This window comes from Hyaena hyaena, unplaced genomic scaffold (genome assembly GCF_003009895.1).
Source record: "Hyaena hyaena isolate Hyena2069 unplaced genomic scaffold, ASM300989v1 scaffold_599, whole genome shotgun sequence".
In the NCBI taxonomy this organism is placed as follows: Eukaryota; Metazoa; Chordata; class Mammalia; order Carnivora; family Hyaenidae; genus Hyaena; species Hyaena hyaena.
The window spans coordinates 1,240,179-1,250,517 of record NW_024081230.1 but is presented as its reverse complement, the minus strand read 5'-3'; positions in this window follow the sequence as shown (position 1 = coordinate 1,250,517).

Sequence of the window (10,339 nt, the reverse complement as noted above, 5' to 3'; positions counted from 1 at the left end):
TGAAAAGCATCCTGCTTTGTCCATTACATCAGCAAACAGAAAACACAATAGCATAACGGGGTTTTGTTGACTAAAACTGTAGAAGTCGCCACAAAGGTGCAAAAGCCCGTGTTGTGCGGATAGGCACTCGCCCCATAAATGCAAAGTTATTTTGATTTCCCCCATCTCATTCCACCCCAGTGTGCCCTTCCCCCAGCTCGCTGCAGCAAACCCTGGCTTCTTTGCCTCGTCTCCCCATTCCTCCCACTTCTCCACACTCTCCTGAGGCACCTGAACTCAATACACCGCATGCCCTCTGGCTTGCAATTATCCTGGACTATGGCTTCTTCGGCCCGGAAGTGACCGTGCCTGGAGTCTTTTCCAGACTCATCTCCAGGCTTTGTGCTTGCATCTCTCTCCTCCAGGTCCCTGCTCTCCCTTTCATCTCCTTCTCCCTGTGAGGAGAGGTGAGCCGTGGAGCTGATCCTCCTCTTCCCACACAATAACTCACGTAAGATGTCTTAGCAACCAAGCCTGGCGTTAACACAGTCTCACTTCAGAAGTTTCCACTGAGGCCAAAGGGGCCCCTGACAGAAGTCACTATACCATGCCTGTGAGACTCTGGGGACCTCCAAACCACTTCAGAACACTCCAAACCAATCTTCCAGGCACTTCGCAGGAGGCTGGCTCCACTTCAGCAAAGTGCCCTGCGCTGAAAGACGTATTTTCCATCGGTAACTAGTGCAGTTAATGAGAGCACTGGACACACTGGCACTAAGGAAATTAGCCAGAATTTAATTCTGCCAATAAATTGCCTTGGGCTTGATGGCTCACCAAGAGCTTCCCTGGGGGCCTACTTTAAATTGTAGGTGTGTTTTAGGTCATCGTAAATCAGACAGTATTGGCTCCTAGACTGCAGTAAAATGTCGTTGCTATAATAATCTGTTATTATATTTATGAATCTGCTCAGCACTTGGCATCTCTTCTGTAACAATTTAACACACCCCTACACATGCATGTTTGTGATGGGTGTGAGATAAGCCGGAGACACACGGCTGCAGTATGTGCTGTGTTTTCATTTCTTCCTTGGCCATTCTCCATTTTTATCTCTTAAACCACCTTTCTCATTACCATACCTGTTGACACAGTGCATGTGATTTGTCTGGCTCAAATCAAGCACATTTTCCACATTTTGTATTCAATTTGAATACAAATTGTTGTTTGTATTCATTGCCTGGAAATTCCTTTTACTTTTAGGTTTTTTTCAACTAAGGAAATTTTATCCAAACCTTGAATATATATAGTGCTGACAGTATAACAATTGGGAATAAACAAATGCACAGCATTTTTTTATTTTTAGGGGGAAAAAATAGGGTTCAGTTATTGCCAGCTTCTGATTTTGTATCTCTTTATCTTCTCTGAAAAATAATGTGATATCTCTCAACACCTCAACTTCATCAGGAGATCTCAGTCCCTACCCTCATCTGCGAAGCGTCATGTCCTTTATTTATGAGGACTTACCTCCCATTCACCCACGAGAAGTGCCTCAATCCAGGAAAATAGTAAATGCAAGAAAGAGTGAATAAAATATGAAATTAAATCTCAGCAGATCTTCCAATTATTTTTTACACATCTACATATATGCCAATATATCTCTGTGTATTTGTATAGGAATATATATTTTTTTATTTTATAAGTTTGGGAATCATACTACTCATAACTCACTCTTTTCATTTAACATCTATGAATACTTTTTCCATGCATGGTTATTTTTGGAAATGTCTGCCTATAACTAAAAGAGAAGCTGAAGTTTCCATAAATGAAAGAAAAGTACTATCTAGGCAGAGATACATGGAAAACCTAAAACTATGGATTATTCTGTTAATTTGTTTTAATTTGTTTCTTTGACCAAATTTTAATTTGTTTCTTTCTGTTTTGCAAACAATTACATAATCAAGTTTATCTTTTCTGTTAAAGAGAAATAGCATTTAGAACAAGGTCATTATCCCAAGAAGACCCAATTATTTAGCTCTTGGAGTTGTGAAAAAGGTCAAGAATTTATATAAAATTATTGAATGGATTCAGGTCAAAAACAACATATGATTAAATAAATGTCTAATAATACATGCATAATAATACTGTTTTATGCTAGTATAAAACAGTATATTTCTTATATGACCTGTGAAAACCTTAACTAATGCTCCCAGAATCACCTCCTGCCTATATACAACATGATATGACAACACAAAAAATTACTCAGAAATGGTTATGTCCTGCAAGTACAAAGCAGAGCTCTTTTATCCTGTAGACTTAAGAGTCAGAAGTTACAGAGAAGCTGAGAATCATGTGTCCTTGTTCACTTTTTTTTTTTTTAACTGGACAAACCATTCAACACTGGAAGGGAGACCACAAATCCATTCAAACATGGATGAAAAAATCCATTGTTTCTGCAAAAGAAATCCTTTTCTTAAAACAGCTGCCAAAGAGAAGCCACCAGCTGGCCCGATGACTTGGCCAGCAAAGCCGCCTAACATGGAGATGAGTACAAAATGGCAACATCCCGGGGGCCTGATCATCCCCAGCCAGAGTCTGCAGAGTAGGTGGCCAGCAACTTGAGTCTCCTGGGGCAAGTCCCCATCTTTCCAGGCCGTCTGCCACATCAGACACAGAACTACTGGCAGCCCACTCTGGTTATGGCAACTTCCAAACAAATTTCCCACATGTGATTCTGAATGGAGGCTCGGATGAGGGAGGCTGAAGTGGGCTGCTCCATTATTGTCCATGGGTTCATTCTCTTGAAGCAACCAGGTGAGCACATGGGCTCAAGCCCTGGGACTAAGGTGCAGCTTTGCCAATGGACAAAGAAACAATAATAAAATTTTAGTGCTTCAAATATTATATGGTCGTTCAGGATATGATGCCGTTGTCCAGTTTTATTCTGACGAATTTCTCTACCAAATTAGACCTAACACAGAGGATTCCTCATCAGATCCTTACTTTTTACGAGACCAGAGGGGTTCTCCAATTTAACCCCTTTATGCCTAGGAACAAAGCAGGAGTCCTATAGCAGGAGAGATTGTCAAACTGGATTTAGCCCTCCCCCATACCGATTCATTGCCTTCTGCCTACCTGATTCATAGCCAATCTCCTCAGCAAGCACAGGGGATAGCCCCTTCTCCCCTAGCACAAGGTCTGATCTCCCTAGGGAGAGAGATCAAGCCTAGTCACACATGCACATCACAGACTGACCACATCCACACACGTCTTTCCCTTCTTTCTCCCCCATCTCAGAGAAGCAAACACCCCTCTCCCCAGACGCCATTCTTTTATTCTGTCCTTTGCCTTCTTCAAGATCCCATTGGTCATCTCCTTTCACCTCATTCTCTTACATTGCACTCCTTTCCCACTGCCCACAGATACATTCAGGTTCTTTAACTCCCAGATTATAACTTTGAGCTACCAGTTGGCTTCCTTCCCTTTACTGCTCAACTTCTTGAAAGGGGACCCTATACTCTGCTCTCTGTCCTTAACACTGCCCACCTCCCTTTATGAAAGTCCCTTTATTCCAACCACCCAAGTTGAGTTCTATTTCTTAGAGGGCTTTGATGATACATTTTCTAAATTTCAATTTTCTTGTCCTAAAAATCAGGATAACAATACTGCACTCCTTAGGAATAAAGTTTAAGCTACTGCAACTAAGAGACCTCAAATTATGGTGGCCTACCACAGGTGCTCTCTATGCCTCTCTTACATAACATTCATGAGATGAGAGGACCATTTATCAGGAAAGTCACACTCCATGTGATCAAGAAGAGATTCGGGATTTTTCTGTTGTTGGTTCATCAGATTTTAATGTGTATGTGAATCAGCTAGGGCTCTTGCTAAAAATGCAGATTCTGTTTAGGGGTCTAGGGTAGGGCCTAAGATTCTGTATTTATAACAAGGTCCCATATGATGTCAGGCTTCCAGGCTGTGGACCATATTCTGAATAAGAGTATAGGGCATTGTTCATGCCTGTCTGATGAAAGCTGGGTCACAGGTGCCTCTGTGTTCCTCTGACAAACACTAGTCATACGGCTGTACCTGGATGCCAACAAGAGTGAGGATGTATACATTATTTTTATTGATTATGGTATTTTTCTAAAGGGACTGAGAGGAAGAAGCAGATATATTTGGGCATGGAGTTCTCTTCAAAACCAAGACAGTTCTTGGGATGTAGGCGGACATTCCATCTGAACTAGAGTTAAATAGCATAGGATGGTGATGTTACATTTCAACTGGAGCTCAAAGTAGTTGGTTGTGAAGTAGAATCTTGAGGATTCCGGCTTGAATCACTGTAGTATAACCCTATGAAGGCAAGTATATTCCTAACAGAAATGTAGGGTAACAAGTAGGGCACTCTAGATTCAGAAGTAGCTGTAAGAGTGCCTTGCCCTTGCTGGGTCTATTTTGACTCTAGTGAAAGTCCATGCATTCCTGTATAACAAGGGTATTGTTCAAGATGCAGGACCCTTGCAAAGCTTGGTCCCATGTTGCCTGAGTTGAGAGCAACCAGAGTATGACATACGTGTTAGTTTTATCTGTAGTAAAGCACAGGCTCTGGAGCAAGACGTTCTGGGTTTAAATCCCAGTTTTGCTATTTGCTGTGTGACCTTGAGCAAATTGCTTAATCTCTCAGTTTCTTCATCTGTAAGATGAGGATAAATACAGCACTTACCTCATGAGGTATTTTGAAGATAAAGTGAGGTGATTTATTTAAAGGGCTTATATAGTAGGTGATACACAGTATTTCTTTAAAAGTCATATATATATGATATATATTATATCTCTGTAACTTTATCTTCTTAAGAGGCTGACCTCACTAGACCTAGCCTAAAGTTTATTTCTCACCATTCTGGATTCCTTTTTACCTCTCTCAAGCCCTACTTCATTGAGTGAATCATTCTTGCTGATCCTCATCCCAGACCAAAAGCACAGACAGCTCAGTTTCTATGGATGATCCTGGCAACCTCACACACCCTGGTATGATAGATGTGGATGAAACACCTCTCAAATTACACCTGGAAACTAGGGCAAGTGCAACTTCTCATGAATTGCTTTCATGCCCAACCCCAAAAGAGTAGAAAGAAAGTAGTCTGTTCATCCTTGAAAACATCCAGGGCCCAGAACCATGCCTAAGAGTTCATGATGAGGTTAAGTCATTTTACTGTCCCCCTCCCTCTGCACTTGCCCTCATTTAAAATCTTTCATGAAACTGAGTTAAAATATCAAGGGCAGAACTGAAGAGAAAAAGAAGAGAATTGCCAAAAGATTCAAATAAATATGTAAGGTAGAGCTTATATGTAAGATAGGACCTAGTCCTAGCTAAAGAGAATAACAAAAATATAACAGGCCAATGCTTTGGCAATTCTTTTTTAGCACTTTCTGACAAAAGCATCTCTCTATCCCTTGGCAGCTATTTTCTTAAACCACTGCCGTTCCAATAAGCACACCACCACCTCAAAGCCGGAGTCTAATGCCATCCACACCAGTCGGAAATGCCCTACAGAAAGCTCCACATGGCAGCTTTAGACATTAGAACAAATGTCCAGTCATTGAGGAACTTTCTTCAGTAGGAATGGGGGCCTTGAAAGATGTGAAAGATATTTTACAGGCTAATTCCTTACTCTAGATGACAAATATTTTTATGTCCCTGTGTACCAGGCACTGGTGAGGAAGGAAATAAGCCTAGAGAGTCTAAAGTCTCAGTTAGGCCAAATCTTGGACCAGCAGCCATGTTTTCTGAGCCCTGGCCAATGCATTCTCCATCCCATCCTGCTGCTCCAAAGGTCCTTCTTACTCTAAGAATATGAGTTAATATCTGCCATGGCATTTATCTTCAGGCAGACAAAATTCCTAATTGAAAAGAAGACCACAAGCAAATTCACAGCGAAGGTCCTCTTTGCTCAGGGCCCAGTGAGAGAAGTGTAATCACATTTGTTAGGACGGCCTATCAGATTTGTTAGAACGGTCCTATCAGCCAGGACCTCCTCCAAGTTCTTTGCCTACAATGTCCCATTGAATCCTCACATATCCCCTCTCAGATGGGTACTCTTGTTATCCCCACGTTAAAGATGTGGAACACAAATTTAGAGAGGCCAAAGAAAAAACAATTGTCCAGGATCTTGTAGCCAATAAGTGGTAGATCTAGGCCTTAAACTCTGCTATTTTCAACAACAAAGTCAGAAATGCGGAATCATTTTCCACAGCTCTACTGCCTGATACCGTAGTAAAATAAACAACTGATCGTGCTGTTGTTTTGGAAATCCTAGTTTCTGAGATTATACGAGAGCTTTGGCGTATAGATGTCCCATAGGACTATTAAGTACTCTGTTACTGTGATACTATCAGATGGGGAGGATTTATCTTTATGCCTCGTGGACCCCTAGGCTCTGTCTGCTAAATCACTTTTTTGAGGTTTTGCAAAATAGGAAACAAAAGTGACAATATTTTTAAATCAAAAGGGATCCATTCATTATACTGTGCCTATATCTCTAGGTAAACGGTAAGAGGTTTCTGCTAATTCCCAGAGCCACCTTATACATCAGTTTCTTTCTAAAGTGGAGAAACCATGCTTAAAACATATCAGGCACGGCGGCATAATAGAGAACCCTACTGCAAGGGGATTTCCCATGTGTCTGTAATGTTCCACTAATTAAGTTTTAGAAGCTTTGTGACTGTCTTCACTGTGAATACCCACAGTGCAGCCTTAAAGGAAAAAAATCCATTTCCATGAGTCACGCACCAGCAACAGTGAGCAAATGGATTTGAATTGTTAGAGTCCATAGTCATATGAAATAGAGTTCATTTTCTCTCTATGAAATAGACTGGTTGCACAGACTAATTCTGTTTTAGAGACTAATTCCTTAATCTAGAGACCACAAATATATATATATATTTTTACAAATAGTTTATTGTCAACTTAGTTTCCACATAACACTCAGTGCTCATCCCCACAAGTGCCCGCCCTCCTCCATGCCCATCCCTCCTCCCCCCCACATCCATCAGTCCTCAGATTTTATCAGCATTCAAGAGTCTCTCATGGTTTGCCTCTCTCCCTTTCCCCCACCATTTCCCCCCTTCTTCTCCCCCTTGTTCCTCCATCAAGTTCCTCCTAATCTTCCTATACGTGCAAACATATGATATTTGTCCTTCTCTGCCTGACTTATTTCGCTCAGCATAACACCCTCAAGGTCCATCCATGTTGCTACACATGGCCAGATTTCATTGTTTCTCATTGCCATGTAGTATTCCATGGTATAGATAAACCACATCTTCTTGATCCATTCGTCCGTTGATGGACACTTAGGCTCTTTCCATGTTTTAGCTATTGTGGAGAGTGCTGCTATGAACATTGGGGTCCATGTGCTCCTATGCATCAGCATTTCTATATCCCTTGGGTAAATTCCTAGCAGTGCTATTGCTGGGTCCTAGGGGAGTTCTATTGTTAGTTTCCTGAGGAACCTCCACACTGTTTTCCAGAGGGGCTGTACCAGTTTACATTCCCACCAACAGTGTAGGTTGGTGCCTTTTTCTCCACATCCTCTCCAGCATCTATAGTTCTCTGATTTGCTCATTTTAGCCACTCTGACTGGCGTGAGGTGGTATCTCAGTGTGGTTTTGATGTGTATTTCCCTGATGAGGAGGGATGCTGAGCGTCGTTTCGTGTGTCTATTGGCCATCTGGATGTCCTCTTTGGAGAAGTGTCTGTTCATATCTTCTGCCCATTTCTTCACTGGGTTGTTTGTTTTTCAGGTGTGAAGTTTGGTGAGTTCCTTATAGATTCTGGATATTAACCCTTTATCTGTTATGTCATTTGCAACTATCTTTTCCCATTTCGTTGGTTGCCTATTAGTTTTGTAGAGACCACAAATATTTTTATGTCCCTGTGTACCAGGCATTGGAGAAGTAAGGATCTAAGCCTAGAGATTCTAAAGTCACAATTAGTCCAAACCCCAGACCAGCGGCCATGTTTTCTGACCCCTGGCCAAGGCATTGGGGGCCAAGGCCATATGCACCTTATAGAAGCCAACTTTAATGAAATATATGTATTTTTTAAAATAATGTATCAAATACACATGCCACTTGGCTGGCTATGATTTTTAAATCACAGAGCCCCAGAACCTAAGGGCACAAACTTCTTGGCAACATGCTAGAGGGAGGTTAGGACAGAAGACTGTTTTATTTCCCATAATGAAAAGGAAACATAATGAAAACATTCATGAAAAACACTATAGTGCCTGATCTTTGCATTTCCACATTTATATGTACCTTTAAACAAATCTCATTACCCATGAAACTCAAAGAAATTAAAACAAAAGCCACCTCTATGACATTTCACCACCTAAGATCATTCTATCTCTACCAAAGATACATAAGCTGCTTTTAAGATACAGGTCTACCCTTGGCTTAGTGTTGTAAGCCCAGTATATGCCCAGCTTTATACCCATGTATTTCATTTAAAACCCAACTCTACAATTAAAACAATCCCCTGATTTAGGATGCGCAAAGAAGACATGATTTAAGGAAAATATAAGGACCATAGATATGTCATTCTATTCATTCTCCATGGATTCAAGTTTAGTCATGAATTAAACAAGGATATGGACTTCAACCCACCAGAGTTTTGTACAACAAAAATAATAATTGAAAGGTACTTTTAACTAGGGAACAAAACTGTATCACCATAGTCTGGGGCTTGACCACCACTAGGAATCACACTGTACACAGGCCATGTCCAAGCTTTATGGCTTCTCTACCAAAGGTCTATTTAAACTCTAATTTCCAACCTCTTCCTTGATCCTATAGTGATCAACTGACTTTTGAATCAGCCCTCTTACGACTCCAGTGGAGGGGTTCTTACAGCAAAATCCCCAGCTTGCAGGTGAAAAAAAAAAACATTCAAAATCTGGGAACGATACAAGAAGCCAGATCATAAAAGGATAAAGGGCTAATGACAGAATAAGGACTACAAGTTCAATGAACATAAAAACATATAGGATTCATGGAGATTCTTCCCCCACACAGATAGGGATTTTTTTAGAGGCTAAAGAGAGGGGTCCAGGGGCTCCTGAGTGGCTCAGTTAAGCGTCCGACTTCAACTCAGGTCATGATCTCACAGTTTGTGGGTTCAAGCCCCACGTCAGGCTCTGTGCTGACAGCTAGCTCAGAGCCTGGAGCCTGCTTCTGATTCTGTGTCTCCCTCTCTCTCTCTGTCCCTCCCTTGCTCATGCTGTCTCTCTCTCTCTCAGAAATAAATAAAATGTAAAAAAAAAAAAAAAGAAGAAGAAGAAGAAGAAGAAAAAAAAGAGAGGTGTCCAAATAGCTTCTTCTATATTGCACTTGAGCACTACTGCCCCAGGCATTGGGAAGATTTGCACTGATTATTAGAACATTTTACCATCCCTGCATCCCACTTACTAGTTGGTCTTCATGTCTCTTCTTGGAGCATACAGTCTATGAGGAAGGGGCACATTGACCAACTAGTAAGTGGGATGCAGGGATGGTAAAATGTTCTTATAGTCAGTACAAAACTTAGCTTCCTGGCTTGGTCAAACCTATGACACTGTGTTTGACATAGGTTTGCACTCATAAATGTTTGCTGGGTCCATGAGTTAACTATTTCATACAATGTTCCTGCATAGCTATGTAGAAAAACTTTGTCTCAAAATACAGATGCTTCTAGCTCTAATTTCTAGTTCTTAGATGTGTTGAGTTTTCCTAAGTAAGTTGTAAAAGTACAAACTCAACTCACAAAATAAGTATTATATGATTCTGCTGACCTTTTTTGCCCATTTTAGTTGCTTTTCATGGAACCTGTGTTTGTGGGAACACTATTAATTTGGTTCACAGAAATTTTTTTTCTTAGTTTCCCTACCCCCAGGAGAAGGAGCCTACTAGCTGTGTTTTTAAATTCTAAATTATAGGGCAACTAGGTGGCTTAGTCAGTTGAGTGTCTGACTCTTGATTTTGGCTCAGGCTATCATCCCAGGGTTGTGGGATCAAGCCCCACATTGAGCTCCGTGTTGAGGGTGGAGCCTGCTTAAGTTTCTCTCTCTCTCTCTCTCTCTCTCTTTCTCTCTCTCAATCTGCCCCTCTCCCATGCTCCCCTCTCTCTCTAAAAAATTTTTTTAAATAAATTCAGACATGAATATCAGTCTATTTCAAAAGGCATATTACAGTAAAATAAAATGAAAACTACCCCAAACATCGAGAAAGGGACAAATAAATGACAATATGTTTATTGACATTTATATATTTTACAAATTTTCATCATGTTTTGTAACACTTTGCTTTCAAATCTAATCTTCTTCTCATTGGA